This window comes from Protopterus annectens, chromosome 14.part0, assembly GCF_019279795.1.
Source record: "Protopterus annectens isolate FY-2018-M chromosome 14.part0, PAN1.0, whole genome shotgun sequence".
In the NCBI taxonomy this organism is placed as follows: domain Eukaryota; kingdom Metazoa; phylum Chordata; order Ceratodontiformes; family Protopteridae; genus Protopterus; species Protopterus annectens.
Window position 1 is genome coordinate 877,422,508 of NC_056748.1, and position 19,593 is coordinate 877,442,100.

The window sequence follows — 19,593 nt, forward strand, 5'->3', positions numbered from 1 at the left end:
TGGAGCCAGTAAATCATCTAAATCTTCTAAGTCTTCCACTGATTCTAGATCCAAAAAAGGAGAGAGGTCAGAGAGTGTGGTGACTTCGGCTCCACTGCCTTTGGAGCAGACAGTCTGCTCCTTTTAGAACCGGGACATGGCTTTGGGACTGGTTTCCGAAAATCTTCCTTCCATATTGCTCCAGTCGGCTCCATCTGTCCACTCTTCCAGGTCCTCTGTCAGCCTATCTGATCTGGATATGGACCGGCTGGTTCAGAAACTTTTAAAGGCACCAGGCCTAGTTAAATTGCTGTCGGCTCAGACACAACCGTCGGAGCCGAAGACCACTACCTTTGAATTGTCTGCTCTTCCTCCAAGCCATATTGGACCTTCAGAGCCGGTGGAGGCTGACCTGATGATTGTGGATCCCTTGGAGCCGACACCTGCTCCAGTGTCGTTGGCTCCATCTGCTCGGACGCTCTCGGTGCCGACCGGGGACTCTAGGAGCCGACACTCTCCGGTCGGCTCCAGGGATGATAGCCGCACCGACTTGTTGGTGCTGACTCTTCCTCTCGGGGCCTCGGCTTGGGTGAGCTCGGCTCCTACCTTGGGCTCAGAGCCCACGGCTTCAGTGCTGGAGGAGATCGCAGCTCCATCGGAGCCATCAACTCCTTCTCAACGGAGCCAAGGTGCATTCGATGCCATGAGGCAAGTGTTGTCTCCCAAGACTTTCTCATCTCAAGGTCTGGCCTCTTCTTCCCCTAAAGTGCCTGTGTCTGTTTCTGTTTCTGTTTCCTCCGGTCCTCCCAAGCGTAGAGACCCAGAGCCTCGATAGCCCCACAGGGCGCTCCCTGCTCTTCTGATACCTCAACAGAAGTTCCCCCTGAAGAGGTTCCCAGGAAGAGATTATGCAAGAGGAGGCATTTGGACTCCCCCCAGGAGTCTTTCACATCTGACACCGACCTGGATGAATCAGAAGGGTCCCCCAGATCCCCCTTTGAGGGCATCTCCTTTGCAGATATTCTTGAAATCCTTAGGCAGAGAGGTGATTGGCAGTCCAAGAGCCCTACTGAGGATGAGTCGGTTCTCCTGAAGGCGTTTGGGTCTCAACCTTCCACCTCTTGGGTATCTCCTCCCTACGATGAGCTTATGGATCTGGTCTCTCGTAGGGCGTGGGAGTCTCCAGAATCTATGGAACCTGTACCTAGGAGGCCTAATAAGTTTATTTCAGCCCCTGTGGATAAGTTCTTTTTGACCAAGGGAGTCCCTGTTGATGCCATGGTGGTGGCAGCAGCCACCAAAAAGGAAATGTCTGAGACTTCCTCCTCTATCCATGCTCCTAATAGAGAATGTAGGATCATGGATAGATATGGGAAACGCATGTTCAGTTCAGCGACTTTCTCACTCAGATCACTGAACTACTTGACACATTTTACCCGACTGCAGAGAGATCTCCTTAAGGAGTTGGGAGATACTCCTCAGGGTGCTGTAGCTTCGAGTGTATCCGATAAGATTGCCACTCAGCTCTCTACCCTCAATTCGATAGTCAACTCGTCCATGCATCTCATATCGTACACAGCTGATGGTTCGAGTAGAGCCGCAGGTACAGGAATCGCTCTCCGTAGGCATGCCTGGATGCGACTCTGTTCCTTTGCGGACCCCTTCAAGTCTTCTTTTACTAATACCCCATATGATGGCTCATCTTTGTTTGGTCCAAAGGTGAAGGAGACTTTGACCAGATGTGAGCAAGAAGGAAAGACTCTGTCTGCCGTCGGAGTCCGTTTTTCCACCTCCACTCGACCCTTTCCCAAAGGTCAGAGGGGAGGAAAGATGTGGTTCCGGAAAGCCCAAGGAGCCTTTCAAGACACACATAGAGAGCCCCCCCTCCAGAGGCAGAGGAGGGGGTTTCAATGGAAGACGCCGCCCTCGCGGCAGAGGGGGTCCGCAACACCAGGGTGACAGAGATCACTTCTCTGGTCAATCCTACCAGCGCTCCTGAAGGGAAGCCTGACTGTCCTACTCTGGAGGCAGTCAGGGGTCACTTATCTTTGTACCCCAAAGCCTGGCTGAATATAACAAATGACAGTTGGGTACGAAGTATCATTTCCAGAGGGTATTTCATACCATTCTCCACCCAGCCTCTTCCCATCAAAAAAATCCCGGACGTTCCTCCCAGTCACATGGGACAGGCAGCAATAGAGGTACGCTGATTGCTAGAAAAAAAAGAGTCATCCAGCCAGTCCCAGCAGACCAGACAAGATTCGGAACTTACTCAAGGTTCTTTTTGGTTCCAAAGAAAACAGGGGACTGGAGACCCATTTTGGATCTCAGCAGACTCAACCAATTTGTGAGAAAAGAGAAGTTCCGAATGGTCACGCTACAGTCCATACTCCCCTTGTTGGGGAAGGACAATTGGATGTGTTTGATCTATTTCAAGGATGCGTACTAGCACATAAAGATGGCCAGACCATCCAGAGATCACCTGCATTTCCGGCTGGGTGCCAATCATTATCAATTCCGAGCTGTGCCCTTTGGTCTCATTACAGCCCCCAGAGTGTTCAACAAGTGCATGGCAGTAGTCACGGCTCACCTGAGGCGTCTAGGATTCCAGGTGTTTCCATATCTAGACAATTGGCTCCTTACTTCCACCACCAGGCATCAACTTCTTCAAGCAAGAGAGGCTACTCTGACACTCTCTGATCAGCTAGGCATTACAGTCAACTTTGAAAAGTCTGCCTTGTTGCCATCGCAGTATATCATTTTTATAGGGACAGAACTAGACACGTCAACCAGCACACTCTGCCTTCCGCCAGAAAGAATCTCTATTCTTCGCCAATACATCATGTCCCTAATATCAAAGAACAGAGCACCAGCAGCAGAGGTACTGAAAGTTCTAGGATTGATGGAGGCAGCTATTCTAGCAATCCCCTTAGCAAGGATGCATATGAGAATCCTTCAATGGCTTCTATTCACGCAATGGTCTTACCAAGAACTTCCAATGAGTCACATGATCCTGATAACAAATTCCTGCAAGAAGGATCTTCGGTGGTGGTTGATGTCTCTTCATGTCACACTAGGACGTCCTTACATGCTTCCCCATCCAGTTGCCACTGTGACCATGGATGCTTCCCTGATAGGGTGGGGAGGGCTACTTCAGGGAAAGACTGCCCAAGGCACATGGACAGATCAAGAATGACATCTGCATATCAATGTCTTGGAGATGAGAGCAGTACTTCTAGCATTGCAATACTTTCAGGACTCTGTTCCTCAAGGGACAATTGCAATAGAGACAGACAACATGTCAGTGGTCTGGTATCTGAACAAACAAGGCGGGACCAAGTCTTATCCCCTTTGCCAAGAAGCCCTCAGAGTATGGCAGTGGGCACTGTCATACCAGCGCTTTCTGTTGGCAATGCACATCCCGGGCAAATCCAATGTAATAGCGGACAGACTGAGCAGAGCAATCTTGTTGCCCCACGAATGGTCCCTCAAACAAGAGATTGCGGACAGGATCTTCCACAAATGGGGCCAGCCTTCCTGCGACCTCTTTGCCAGTCACATCAACAACAAATGCAGAAGCTATTTTGCCCTAATTCCCATGCCAGGTCACTCCCCGAGGAATGCTCTTGTCCACGATTGGCCCCCGGGTCTCCTCGATGCATTTCCATCAATTCCCCCGATATCCAAATTCTTACAGAAAGCAAAGTCACTGGGACGGACAATCATCGTCATAGCCCCTCATTGGCCTCGGCAGATTTGGTTCCCATTTCTTTACCATCATATTCTGGAAGATCCATGGATCCCGGACCCAGTTCCGGACTTGTTGACACATCTGTCAGGGGATCTTCACCCGTCATTGCAGACACTGAAGCTAACCGCTTGGCTGCTCCAATTCCCCGCATAGCCAGGCTTTATAATCTTTCCCATGACACTAGTCAGATTTTGTTGGCTTCCCACAAACCTTCCACCAGAAAATTGTATCGTAGTAAGTGGAAGAGATTTTCCATTTGGGCTTCTTCCCACAACATTGACCCTTATCAAGCGCCATTGTCTTCTATCTTACAATTCTTGACAGAAATCTTCAACAAAGGAGCAGCGGCAGCTATGATACGAGTACAATTAGCTGCTATATCTAATTTCCATCTAGGAATTCATGGTTTGAATATTATGGCTCACCAATTGTCTAAGGCTTTTCTAAAAGGTTCCTTTCATATAAGGCCTCCAGTGAAGACACCTTATTCCCCCTGGAATTTGAATTTTATGTTATCTCATATCATTCTTCTTCCTTTTGAGCCTGCATCATCTTGTGAACTAAAATTCTTGTCATGGAAAACTATCTTCTTAGTAGCCATCACTTCAGCCCGTAGAGTGTTAGAGCTCCAAGCCCTTTCCATCAAGCCCCCTTACATGGTCTTCCATACTGACAGAGTACCTCTCAGAACTAATCCATCCTTTCTGCCCAAAGTGTGTTCTGAGGATAACATTAATCAAGTCCTTGAGTTGCCCGTTTTCTAAATTGGAATATATGTTGCATAAACTCGATGTTCATAGACAACTTAGATATTATTTGGACAGAACCAAAGACATTAGGAAATCAGATCAGCTCTGTGTGTCCTTTTCTGAGACCAGGAAAGGTAAACCAGTTGCTAAAACAACCCTGTTTAAGTGGCTGTCTGATTGCATCACCTATACATATGCTTGTCATAATATGCCATTGTCTAGTAAGGTAAATGTTCATTCAACCAGAGCAGTTTCTACCTTGTCAGCCTTTCAAGCCAAATTGCCTTTGGATAACATCTGTGCAGCAGCCACCTGGTCTAAACCTCACACTTTTATAACTCATTACAAAGTGGATAAGGCCTCCAGGGACAGGGCTTTATTTGGATTATGGTTCTGAAGAGTGTACTTCCATGAGCCACCCAAGATCAGGGTGCTAGGGACGCTACCCATCAATGATGAATGAACGGCGAGATTGAACAAATTCACATAAAGAAGTTATGTACTCACCATAACATTCTATGTCAGTTGTTCCATCTCGCCTTCATTCTCACGTCCCTCCATCCTTCACCCTCCTGGCTGACAGTTGACCTGGAGGCTGTCTTCATCCTGGTTTTTCAATGTGTATTCATTCCTAGGCAGAATAATTATTGTACTATTACATGGTACGCAGCAAACAAGATCTGAGGTAATCCCAGCAGTGCATTGTGGGATAAGGGGTGGGGTCTCGTGCTACTGGAGAACTTTGAGCTTGCTAGTCGGCCATGTCGGTGCCAAGGATCGGCTCCGAACCCATCAGTAATGAATGAAGGCAAGATGGAACGTTATGGTGAGTACATAACTTCTTTTTGCATGCTCCAATATTCAGTCCTGATCTTTGTTGACTGAGTGGAGTCTGTACATTTCCCTCTTATCGGCATTAATTTTCTTTAGGTTCCTCCAGTTTCCTCCTACCTTCCAGAATCACATTGTGTATTGGCTACTGTAAACTTGTCCATCTTTGCACTTGTGGCCTCATTCATGACAGAAATGCATCTAAAAAAGACCAGTACTTGTATCTTAATGGTACCTCATTGTTTATAAAATCTTTGCGTTTTCTAAGATGGGTGACCTTGAGAAAAAATGGTGGATCATGGCAGTAATTACACTTACTGATGACTTCAGAAAATGCATGTTAGTTGACATTGTCTTAGTTTGTCAGCTTGTTATACCCACACCACCAGTATTTAAAAAGAATTCCTGGTTTGGGGTCATTTATTTTGATCACAAGAGGATGACATCTGGACATTAGAGAGCAGATAGTGCTGAAGGTTAAAGCTGTGAGCTGTTAAGAGATTGCTTCTTGTACTGCAGAGTTTGATTTCGACAGCCTCTGTGTACTTAGTGTGTAGCTTTGAACAAGTCAGTTAACCAGACAGTGCCTTGGAGCAGTTAAGATATTGGGCTAGGCTCCTCGGTGGTCTCCTGGACTACATGCTTTGTAACTACACATAGATCTTTGAGAGCTATATGCCAGTTAATTTATGAAGTTAACAATTAAACACTTTAAACTGCATTTTTTTTGCTTAAGATTTTTTAATAAAATTATAGGGATTAATTATTTCAGAAAAGAGAACTCTGTGTATTTAATCCCCTACAGAACAGTAGCCCTGACTGAAAATGTGAGTTCTACTGGTTTTCAAGTTTAAACTTTGTTGTACATGTCTTTCTGGAGTTTTTGCCTAAAAGCTGTGTGTCACAGAACCATTGAAGTCACTGCATACTGAGATTTTAGTATTGTTTTCCCATTTGACATATACATTGCTGTTGATAATAAGAACATCTCTCAGGAGGCACTGTATAAGTGAATTATCATACTTTTATAACAGTGACTCTTAACTGTCAGTGAATCAGCAAGAAATGTGGTATTTTTTACCTTTCAGATTTTCCCTTTCTGTGTATACCTTAAAATTACTTGTTACCAGGTGTGTAAGTGATTTCTGCACAGTGCTCTTAATGTCAAAGTGAAGAAATTCAGTGAAGCACAGGTAAATGGCAGGAGTAACTATGACTCTCTTAACGTAGCCACATGCCTCGTCATCTACTTAGTGACACACATGAATGGATGAACTAGATTCCCACTGTCCCTACCTACTATCTAGCGAAACCACCGCCAAGGGAATGGGCTTGGTAGAATCAGCGGGGAAAGAAGACCCTGTTGAGCTTGACTCTAGGCTGGGACTGTGAAGAGAGCTGAGAGGTGTAGAATAAGTGGGAGGCCTCGGCTGCAGGTGAAATACCACTACTCTTATTGTTTTTTTCACCTACCTGGTGAGGCAGGGGGGCATGCCCCACTGGGGCTCTCGCCTTTGGCTCCAAACACCCGGGCACAACCTGCTTTGGGGACAGTGTCAGGTGGGGAGCTTGACTGGGATGGTGCACCTGTCAAAAGACTAATGCAGGTTGTCCTAAGGTGAGCTCAGGGTGGACAGAAACCTGCCATGTAGCAGAAGGGTTATGTCTTCAGATGTAGAAACTGCAGACTGTTATTACCTGAAAAGTTTAAATTTCTCATTCCAGAATAAGAACAATATTAAGAAAAAATATACAGTTTATGCTGTTACTGTGAAATATGATTTAGCAAGGTTACTGCTTTCTTGTTTTTAAAATGCCATCTTTCCTTGTTTCTTTCTACTACTAAAACCCACATCTTTCACTTTAGGTTTGTGCTGCCGTGTCTTTTTCATACTAGAAGGAACATTCCCATATTTAATTTCGATAAACTGTTGAAGTTCAAAAATATAAATAGTTTTACTTTATTCAGCTAGCTTCAAGATGTAGAAGTATGGAGCCCTGACTGCAGTCCAAGCAAATCAGTTAGTAAACCTGATCCAAAGGTGTCATCCAGGTCAATAAGTTAGAATGGTATTTTTGCCAGTTCAGCTGTCTAGTGGAGAAAGGGACAAGTTTCCAGCTAAGGACTAGCAGTTACTTCTGGAGACCAAGGACTGTATGAATGCATACATAATGCACACTGGTAGTGGGCAGGAAGCTGGACAGGGCATGCCAAAAAATGTGGGTATATGAGAGTATCACAGTGGACGTAAATGATGAGTGATAAGGTGAGAACCTACATGTTGACTATGAAAATGTCAAAGTATATAGCGAAAAGGGAATCCTACATTGTGCGAGTGTGGCACAGTGGGAGCAGGGAATTGACTCTCTCCCTGCTCTACTGCAATCTCAAGAGTTTATATATATATATATATATATATATATATATATATATATATATATATATAATTAGCGGGGGGGGGTGCAGGGCTTCAGAAAAAAATATATATATTTTTTTGTATTGTTTTCAGTTTTTGATATCAGTGATGTGACACCTGACATTTTGGACATTTGATCTAATGACATGAATCCTCCCCCCAAAAAAGGTCCTCACAGCTGTCAAGATGGTGCTGTACAAGCACACCCTCATTTCCTATTACTGTGTGGTTACTTGCACTGTTTCCCTGCTTAGCAGGCCTGTGATCAATGAGGGGTAAGCCAAAGAGGTGCTGGGGAAAGTTAGAGCTGAAGATCAAAGAAAGGATCTGGAACTTGCTTGATGGCGCACACGGAGAGGGAGAAAAAGAAAGTTATCATTTTATTTATATCCCAATAACTTTGTTCTCATTTAAAACTGAGTTGTGCGTTGATTTCACCTCGCATAAAAACTTTCACCTTGAAAAGGTTCAGTTTATAGGGTATTTGATTTACTGGGGTGCATATATGTATAGATCAGTAGACTAGACTAGACCATTTAGAAGTTCTTTTTAAGTTCAGCTCTAGGGATTACACTTTTTTTTTTTTTTTGCTTTTAGTTTATTTTCTTATCTCGGATAAACCACAGTTAAAGATAGACTGGCATTTTTATATATATATGGGTTATTGACTTTTGAGAGCAGTAGATCTGGAGTTTGAGTAACAATGTTACTTTTAATAGCTATGAGCAAGTCTCCTGAACAGACCAAAGCTCAATTTCACCCTGGTAAGCAGATGCTTGTTTTATATGTTTTTACTTGGTTAACAAAGACTTTACAGTGCCACATCACGTGCCTTAAAAGTTAATCAATCATAATACAACTACTTAGAAACTCAAAAGGACAGCATTGCAACTTTGTGCACTGCTGTATTTTCATAAGTTAATTATTGCCTTGATGCTTAGTAATTGCAATAGAATTAAATGTCATATACAGATGCTTTTTGCTTGCATTTGAATTCTAAAATGCAGTAGTTGCGGTGCAGGCATTTGCTGTTCCAAATGGCAAACGAAATAGGTTAGAAGAATAAAATGCTGAAAGGATTTTTCTTTGACCTGTAATAATACAGTGCAGCATTTGTCAAGATTACATAACCTTATCATGAAAGGAAAATAACTTCAGAAAATTTAAATAATTGCAAGGTATATTTTATATCTATTTTAACAGCTAGCACTGTTATAAATAATTTTTCCATCAAAATATGAATTATCACAACATGCAAGTAAAGACGTAGTAATTCCAACAAAGTTTTAATTGTTGCAACATGCAAGCAAAGCCATAGTAATCACTGCAAAGGGACTCCATGGCTTTAACTAAAAAGAAGTATAAACATAAAACTTTGAGCAGTAATGGTGAGTGGAAGCTCTGGCCTAACTGAATCAGTATCTCTTTAATGAAGTGTGATAGGCAAACAACTTCTGATTGTGGTAGTGCAAGAAGGATTTTATCCATCTAAATCTTTTAATGAGAAAGAGTAGGTAGGAAACGGAAGGTTTACCTGAGAAATGGCACTAGCTGAAAATACGGTTATCAGCATTTTCCCTTCCTTTGCAATACAATAGACCTTACCAAAATAGTTATGAAGAAGTGTGGAATCATTTCAAGAAGTCTTAGGCTCGTTTTCAATTGTCATGCAAATGTGATGGTGTGCTTTCATGTAAAATATTGCATCAGCTTAAAAATATATATTGTAATGGATAATAAAAGACCTAGTGGTTACATATATTATTGTACAGTATGAAAACACTAGCCTTAATGCAACATATTATGGTGATAGACTATGATCACTCTAATGCATTATACTGTAAGGGTACAGTGCAGTGTCTTTAGACTATGATCACTCTAATGCATTATGCTGTAAGGTACAGTGTCTTCAACCATAATGGTTAATGCCAGTATCATGAGACCATTTTCTCTTATCGTACTGTTTGTTGGATCCTTCTACCATCCCACTACAAACTTTTGACTGCAGTGCTGTTTAGAACATAGTTGGATCATGTTTTTTCAGAATTAGCAGGGCATATTTTTTTCTTGTTTTTTTTAAACGTATAGCTCAAGCTACTACATGGCAGTAGGGATAAGTGATGAAACTACAGTGATTTGGTTAAGTATTGCAAAAAAGCATGATTCACTCAGAGAAATAATCTCTACCTTCATGCTTTGTTCCTTTGCTTTACGTTACCAACATGTTTATGTTATTCTTTTGGAAAAAATTATTTAATAGGATTGTAGATAAGATTTAAAATGTGTATGTGCTTTATATATATATATATATATATATATATATATATATATATATATATATGTGTGTGTGTGTGTATTTATGTATGCGCGTTTGTGTGTGTGTGTATATATATATATATATATATATATATATATATATATAGGTGAGTACAGTGAAGTACATTTCATTTTGTGCTTTGATGCTTGTATCTTTTGTAAATGAATGAGTGACAAGCTGCCTTGGAGATTCATACAAGCCATTGATGTTTTCACTGTGAATGTGTGGAAAGCTTTTACAGAATGTGTGATGGTTTTCTATTTGATTACTACAGTCTGCCTACAAAACCAATAGGTTCACAACTCCTGACATTGACCAAAAAATGTTATTGTTAGCATCTTTTGTGTTGCAGTTGTTTAAATGCTATGATATCCTTCTGTTGTGTTTTATATTACTGTTGACTCTTAATGATTAGGAGGAAAGATTTTGAGAACAGATGTTACAAGCTGCAGTAAGTGAACATGTCCATATGCACACTTAAATTAAAATTAGTTACTTGTTTCCTACAGTTAACACCAGTAATGTCAAGCATTCCACAGCCCAAAGTCAATAATAATTTGTTTTCTTGTTCATCGTTGGGGCCAGATGTGATGTTTGTAACATGCTTAACTACAAAAGACAGCAGTAGTGAGTGACAAAAAATTGGTTTGCTCTGCTTGCTTCAGTAGTTTCTCAGTCGGTGAAAAGCTCATTTGATCTGTCTTCACAGACATAACAGATTCAGACTTGTTCCAAAAGATTGTTTTATAATGTGCAATACTGACAATTCTAGTATGGCACTTGACAGGAAAATTGTTTTCTATTGGTTGATCAGGTACTGTTTTAGATTTCAGCAATGTATTTGTCTCAGTTATTTTTCTAAGAAATTTATACCACCAGCAAAAGAAAATGTTTGCAATTTTTAAGATGTGCTGATGATACATTTTTATTAAATAGTTCGACTCTGGTAACACAGTGGTGAAGTGGACATGCAAGAAACTAAATGTGTTAAACTGAATCTTATTTAGGGTAAAATATGCTATTATAGTATAGATCTACCATGGATTCAACTATATACATGCATTGTTTACCTTGTTGATACTGAAAGCAATTGTTATTTTGTATTTGTCATTTAAAGAAGCAAAATCTTTACACTGACAGTATATATATTGGTTTGTTTAGGTAGTAACATGGATTTGTTTTGCTCTGTGACTGTTTTACACTATGTTCACATGGCACTGAGTTATTGCAATAATTTGGCGTCATATTTTGATTTTAAGTTATATATTTCTCATTCGAGTTTCATTCATTTTTTCTATGCTGTTACTTTGTATTGTACAGTTTTCTTACTTATCAAGGATTTGTTGTATATAAAAATCAGTTGTAAATAGAGGGCAGACTTTTCCTTAAAACCACTAGAAATAATCCTCTATGTAAATAAATATTTAAAATAACTTTCTTTGAACCGTGTTAGTGTTGTTTGTACAAAAAGCATAATACAAAGTTAAGGTTTGCAAAGTAGATCCTGCAGGCAGGAATTGTTTAAAAATTCATAAATGTGTGTATATGCACACATTTTATAAAAACATTTGGAAAGCATTCATTAGATAATAGTTGTTAAAGGATAATGTCCTTAAGCATGCAATTAAAGAAATCATAATTATTTAGCAATTAAACATCAAGAAAATGTTCACTAGAAATTTTTATTGTGAACCATTTAGTTTCCTCAAACCTGTTTACCTGAGTGGTGATATGCCTTATACAATAAGCTGAAAATGTTCTTTATCAAGTTTCAGCAGTGTCTGACGTGGGGGCAAGGGAGAGAATTGTGTACTTCTCAGCATTCCTCTTATTACATTATGTGGCTTTATTTGTGGTAGTTTGACATCAGAGATGCTGTATGATATTTAAGGGGTTGTCTGGCCTCTCCCCTTGCTTGTGTGTATGTCTGTGTTTAGTAAAATGCTTAGATAGTTGTGTTTTGCATACTGTAGCAGACCTATCATCAGTACTAAAACAGACATTATTTCTTATAATCTAGGTCCCTAAAGAAAAATGTAAATGTACATCATAAGGATCATTGCTCCTGGAAATCATTTAAGTAGTTTTGAACAGCCAGCTTTAATTTGCCTTCAGCAACTTTAGTTATTATTTTATTTATTTATTTACTTATTTATTTTACATTAACTGCTAATTACACTGATTATTATCTAGTCTTCTCATTCTGTTTTAATTAACAAAAGCCAGAAGATTCCTGTTCTTCAATCTTAGCCACTGTTTCGTCTGATAAAAATATATAAATAAGAATATCTATATTAATAGAAAAAGGAACACATTTGCCTGCTAAATCTACCAAAATAAATAAATAAATTAATGGAGCAGATCTGTCTGACAGTCAGGTACAGGTATTTATGGGCTGGTGATGAATAAAGTTTCAACTTCTGCTTCTGTGTTGTCATTATTGTTTATGGAACAGGCCTTAAATTTGTAGTGAAATCTCCTCCTGTCTAGTTGCTGGAATTCAGGATGTTCATCTTTCCTGCTGCTGACATAATCTTTAGGTTGTATAGGTTTTTCATTGCCTGGGAAGCATCAACTGGCCAGCTTCAAAATGCTCTAGCTCCTCCCCCATTACTTCACTCTAACTGCTGTTTGGCTTGTCCCAAGGAGGGAAATTAGCACTAAGAGTGAAAATTTCTTCAGTACTTTCTTTCACTCTCGAGGGGAATCATCTCTCGGGGTTCACAGGAGTAATAGTCAGCTAAGAGTTTTATTTCTGACAGAGAAAATCCCATTGGGGAACCCCTCCACACAGAAATTATTGCCCTTTTAAGAAATTAATATATATTTTATTTTTTGACCAAAAGTGTTACTGTGGAGATGGACAGGAAGATATGTATTCGTGTAGAGCTCTTACTTACTTTGTGATAATCTACCTGCCATATTAATTTTCTGTCAGTGTGTATAATTTTAGAAAAGGCTACTGACAGGGAGTTTGTGTTTTGCTGTGAATCTAAGTGTGCCATTTGTGAACTCTGTGACATCTTGCATTCAGAGCAACTCTGTCTGACAATGCTTACTGCGTTTGGCTCCTCTTATTTAGCTACAGCATGGATAGTTAATCTGGACCTGTTGTTTTCTCCTACTGTACCTAGAAAGAAAGAAAAAAATCACTTACCAAGGAGCCCTTGCCATTGTCTTGGACTTGGTCTACACTTCAGCCAACAGTGGGTAAACTTGAAGTGGACACTGGCTGCTCCTCAGACGACTCACTTTCCTCTTTGGCTTCATCTTTGTAGTCCAGAGGTCAGCCATATCCTGTTCAGCTGTTCCAGTGTCCTCTTCAGGCATGGGAGAACTATTGTCTCCAGGTCCAGGAGAGTCTTCTCGGGGTAAATGAGACAGGCCTATAGAAGGGCAGAAGTCTCTCCTTTGAGTCAATTGTCATCCAAAGGAATTCCTATTAAGAAAAAAAAGATTAAACATTGTTCATCTGAGGAAGTAATTACAGTTAAGAAAGACAGGTTTCTTAAATTGGCTAGACAGCCATTACAGGTGATGAATCCTGGTACACAGAAGCCATTACAGGTAGGTATCCCCTGTAAAGTAATTCCTGAGGAAACAGGTTCTGATGATTCTGACTTTGACAGAATTATAGCTTTTTTCTCTTGTTTTTTCAAGTCCATCTCTCTGATTGTGAAGAAAATATTAATTCTTATCCAGTTGCAAAAGAATTTTCTTTTAATCAGACCATAGCCAGGATGGATGAGATATTTTTATGGGAACAAATATATGTTGCCACTGAACCAAGGAAATGCTATGATATGTTACAAATGGACATACCGTATTCCTCACCCATTCCTCCTATATTGCCAGCCCTGGAGGATGTGTTGAATGTTTCCTGTAATCAACTTGATATCCAAACATCAGTCCCTAAAAACAGCTAAATTGTATAAGGTTTCTCAGACAAATAAACATATTTTCTTTCACCTTATGTCTGAAACAGCAGCAATTTCAACTGCATCTCATGCAGGTTAATCCTTAACATGAAGACTTCTCCTATTGACAACAAAGGCAAGATTTTGGACCATACAGGTCAGAAAATGTTTTCTCCCTCCACTTTAGCCTTTAGAATTCTGAATTACCAAGGATATATGTGTAAGTTTATGCTTTGTCATATGGATAGTCTGCAAGAACTGGCTACCACTCTTCCTACAGAAGAGTTTTTTTTTTTTTTTTTTTAACGAGACATTTTTATTAAATTATCACTTATGAAATAGGCAGTCATATATTTATATAAATGAAAGTAAACCATATTGACATATTTTCAGTTGCAGTGTACATCACTTATAATCTCTCCAGTCATTGTCAGTCAAACCTTACATAGCTTATTCTATTTCCATCTTCCCTTAAACCTCATTCCTCCACCTAAATGTTATTCTGCATGCATTGTTCCCACAATTCCCATTTTTTCTATACAAATTTCTCCTATCCCTTTGTAAAGATCCCACTTCCAGTTGTTTTATCATTGATATTTGTGGAAAAATACTGAAGTCAACATATTTTGTATTCTGTATTTAAAGGGTTAAGCAGAAAAATGTTCACTGCGTGCAAACTGAAATGTTCTGGAAAATGTTGATCACTGAGGAATGCAGGAGTTAATCTTAAACTACTGATAAGAAAGTTAATGGTGCAAGAATAACTGTGGTACTGGCTGGTAAAAACAAGTAATCAAACTATCAATTTTAATGAAAGTCCTCTGTGCTACGTGTATGTACGTGCAGGAGGGTCTATATAAGGAGAACTTAAAGTACAAGTAGCCAGACTGCTGGCATATTACTATCATGTAGCAGATCTCCATGCATGTAAAATAAAGCTATTTTACTTGCTTACAAGAACTTGGTGTGATTCTTCCAGAATATGTTAGAAGAGTAAAATCTTCGACATAACTGGCGCCTAACGTGGGGCGGCCTGCACGGCGAATCGAACAAAGAGAGGCTGAAAACCTGCGCAGGTGGAGAGAGATCAGGCTCTCCTCGAATGAAAGACCTCCAACTGAAACAGGTTGAAATTAGAGGCCAGTCACTCTTTCCAGATTCAATCCGTGAGGTGGCAGCGAAACAGGGCGGAGGAATCACAAAGGTAAGCAAAAAGAAAAGCTATTTTTGTTGTTTCTGATTGGAATGTTTGTCTAAATTTTAAGGGACTAGTCAAGGGAGAAATTGAATTTTCTCAAAGTATAAGGGGTATATGTGAATAGATTCCATATACAAGAGATCTCAGGAACAGGAATAGTTTCTCGTAAGAGAAATGGGAACAGGAACCAGTTGCCAAAGGCTTGACAAAACTGAAGATGAAAAGTTTATGTTTGATTTACACCCAAAGAATGTAAAGTATTTAGATAAATGGAAAAAGGAACATGGGTTTAGTGGATGTTTAAATAAGTCAGAATGTCAAAATCTAGTAAGATTACTGCGCAAGCAAGCAGGAAATAAGACAAGGAAGCAAAAGAAGGTAGGGATTCCCCAGGCACAGAAATGGCTGGAGGAAGCAAATAAAAGACATAAGGAACAAAATTTGAAAAAAGGGTGTGGTAATTCAAGTGAAAGAGATGTGTACTTTGTTCAAAAGGAAGATAATGAAACTTCCATAGTCAGTCGCAGTCACCAGAATCCCTCGGCCCCTCCCATCCAGTATCCAGACCCTGCACAGGTTATTGAGGTGCCCCCCGACCAGGACCCACCGCAATACCAGGCTTCGGTGAGTGTCCCCCCCACGCCACGTATTATATTACAGAGAGAGCCTGCCAACACTCTTGACTTACGCAGCGGAAGTATTAGGAGAGAAGGGGACTGGAAAATTAAGGAGAAGGTAGATCAGGAAGGAGAGGAATACCCACTGATAGAAGTGGCAAATCCTCAAGCAGGCGCAGAAGGCGAGGGTCCTACCATATTGGTCTACCGACCGTGGACCCGTGATGATATCCAAAAAGCGGTAGAGGGGATTCCCCATCCAAAAGTAGATATGCGTAAATTCCGTACAGACGTAGGGGGCATGAGAATGAGTTATAGATTAAACGCTGTAGAATTTGAACAAGTAATAAGGCAAATCCTAGGACCTGATTGGCACCTTATTTGCGGAACTTGGGACCCCTGCTACCAGAGGAAGGGGAGCCTTGCCGTTTAACTCCAAGTGTGTAGAACCAGAATAAAGACTCTCCTAGATAAAATAGAAGAACATTGGAAGCCCAAAGCAGATTGGACTTGCATTAATCAATGCGTTCAATCAGATGACGAAACCGTAGACAATTATCTACATCGTCTCACACAATGTTTTGATACTCATAGTGGGTTGATTAAGGCAGAAAATCAGGCAAATGACTCGCCCTATGAACAGCAACTGAAAATGCATACCTAAAGGGCTGCAAGACAGCCATTGGTAACTTTATACAAAAGCATATGATCACACACAGGACAGCGTCTACAGCCCCTTATGGATTATGCTAGACATGCTGAGAAATACCTGAAGGAAAAAAAAAGATAAAAAAGCCCAGACTTTTACAGTTAGTGAAGATGGAACTTTAATGTTAGTTCAAGGTTCCGCAAATCGCGGAAGAGGGCATGGCAGGGGAAGAGGACGAGGACGGGGAGGCATAAGTCATTCTGAGGATTTCGAGGGTAGGCAAAAGAGGGGGGAGTGTTTTAAGTGCGGTAAGAAAGGACATTTCGCCAGAGATTGCAGAGGACCGGAGAAACCGATGGTTGCTTCCGGTGGTACCGCATGACTATATGACGGTCAAAAAGATGTAGATGGAGGGTATGAGGAAGAAGAAGAAAGTGAGAATGGGGAAGTAGGTACAAGTGAAGACGATGGGTGGGGACAGGAAATGGCAGAAAATGAGAAATATCAAATGGTAAATCTAACAGCACTAGCATCAACTATGCAATTGGAATCCCAACCAGTGATCACGTTGCAAGTTGAGGGCCGAGACATAGAATTTCTTTGTGACTCAGGGGCTTCTCGAACGTTAGTCAGAAGTACTGCCATATCATCCGATGTTACCTCGGATGAATATGTGCTTGTAAAAGCAGCAAATGGTCGATTTACAAAGAGCCATTGTCCAAACCTCTGTGGTTTACCGACCCAGAGACGAACCAAACCATACGGTTCCAAGTAATAATTTCAAAAATCTGCCCAGTACATTTACTAGGAAGAGATTTAATGCAAGTGTTCGGTATAGCAGCCGTCCCAACCTCCACGGGAATGGTGGCAAGGAGAATAGAACTGAATAGTGCAATGCTATTAGAGGGCAGGGAGATCTCCATTACTGGTATAGTAATGATTTGATAGAGACAGGCCCCCAGAGTGTAGTGACGGCTCTTACAAATTTGGCATTAAGCAAATACGGCATAACAAATCCGAAGGTGTCAGATCCATTACATTGCACAATGTATTACAGAAGATGTGCCGGACCTGATTTAGAATACGAAAAGAAATTTCTTAGTTTTAAAGTCACCAAACTAGTATTGCATAGCCTGTTTTGGGACACACTAGGTAATTCTGCAGTCACATGTAGCCTTACAAGGGATATGCAGCTGCTGTATAAGAATGAATTAACCACACATATTTCAGTCACGGAGGGTGAAGGAATGTCATGGTACCTCGTGGGTAAGAAAATAACTGAATGGGTAGGATGGACACCAGAACAGTTGGCAGGTAAGGGCATTCAGGTTCAACAACTTAACTGGGTTACACAAGCCAGACCGACCGTGCACCTCAGGGAAGACAAACCGATACAATCCCCTGGGACATTATGACTATGTCTCCTTACCCCCATGGAAGAATCTCAATTGCAGATGATTCCAAACTCATTATGGTCGCAGGGTCAGCACGATATCGGACTGATTAGAACGTCAGGACAGGTAAAGATTACACCCAAGTCAGAATTTAGACCTCATAAACGGCAGTATCCCTTGAGCAGAAAGGCAGAGGAGGGCATTTTACCGGTAATCACAGCACATTTGAAAGCTGGAGTATTAATTCTGTGCACAGACTCACTGTGTAATACGCCCTTATTTCCAGTAAAAAAAACGGATGGGACATGGAGGATGGTACAAGACTTACAGGCAATAAATGCCGCGGTGGTACCTCGGGCCCCCATAGTCCCGGATCTGTCTATTCTGCTGAACGATATCCTTCCAACGGATAACTACTTTTCTGTAATTGATATCAGTAATGCCTTTTTCTCTATTCCCTTGCAGGAAGATAGTAGATTTTGGTTTGCATTTACGTTCATGGGCAAGCGTTATACATATACCAGGTTACCGCAGGGATACTGCGAAAGTCCGACCATCTTCTCACAAGAGATGTCCACCAATTTGGCTCAGTTCCAACCAGCCCAAGGGTGCCACCTACTGCTGTACGTGGATGATATCCTCCTGGCCGCGACTACGGAAGAACTCTGTAAGTCCGAGACTATTCGACTACTACACTTTCTGGCACACGAAGGACATAAGGTAAATAAGTCTAAGTTACAATTTTGTAAATTAGAAGTACGTTACCTGGGTTATAGTATCTCTGGGAAGGGCAGGCGATTAGATGACAGCAGAAAGAATGCTATTTTACAAGCCCCATGCCAACTACAAAAAAGAAATGATGTCCTTTTAGGCATTACGAACTTCTGTCGTAGTTGGATTCCCAACTACGCCGAAGAAGTGCACCCGCTATCAGACTTAATTTTTGCAATACCGATGGCGGCAAAAAATTTGCTGCACTGGACAGACAAGGCAGTACAGGCATTTACTAGGATCAAGCAACTGATAGCTGGGTCAGCAACATTGGGGTTTCCAGATTACAGTAAGACCTTTATACAGACTGTAGATTGCAAGCAGGGATTTATGACATCTGTTTTAATGCAAATGTATGGAGATAAGTTAAGACCATTGGCATTTTACTCTAGCAAATTAGACTCAGTAGCACGAGCATTACCACACTGTGTGCAAGCAGTAATTGCAGCCGCTTTAGCGGTACAAGCGTCTGCCACGTTGGTATTGTTCCATGATCTTACATTAAAAGTCCCGCACTCTGTAGCAGTCATCCTTCTGCAGGACAAGTTAACATTTCTGTCACCTAGCAGACATTTATCTTGTATGACTACGCTGTTATCGCAGCCACACATGACAATTGAGAGATGCACTACCTTAAATCCAGCGACATTGCTACCTGTTGCTGAAGACAGTATTCCGCATGTATGCTTAGATCTCATACATTCTAAAGTTCTACCAAGACCGGATCTTAAAGATCAACCCTTACTACATGCGGACTGGACACTGTTTGTAGATGGGTCAGCACGCAAAACAGAAACAGGCACCACGCAGGTAGGGTATGCAGTTACTACTGCAACTCAGATAATAGAGGCAAGACCACTCCCCGGGAACTTATCCGCTCAAGCAGCGGAACTGATTGCTGTGACAAGGGCATGTCTCCTTTCAGAGGACAGGAATGTCACTATCTATACGGATAGTCAATATGCCTTCTCTACGGTGCATGTGTTTGCTCAGCAATGGAAAA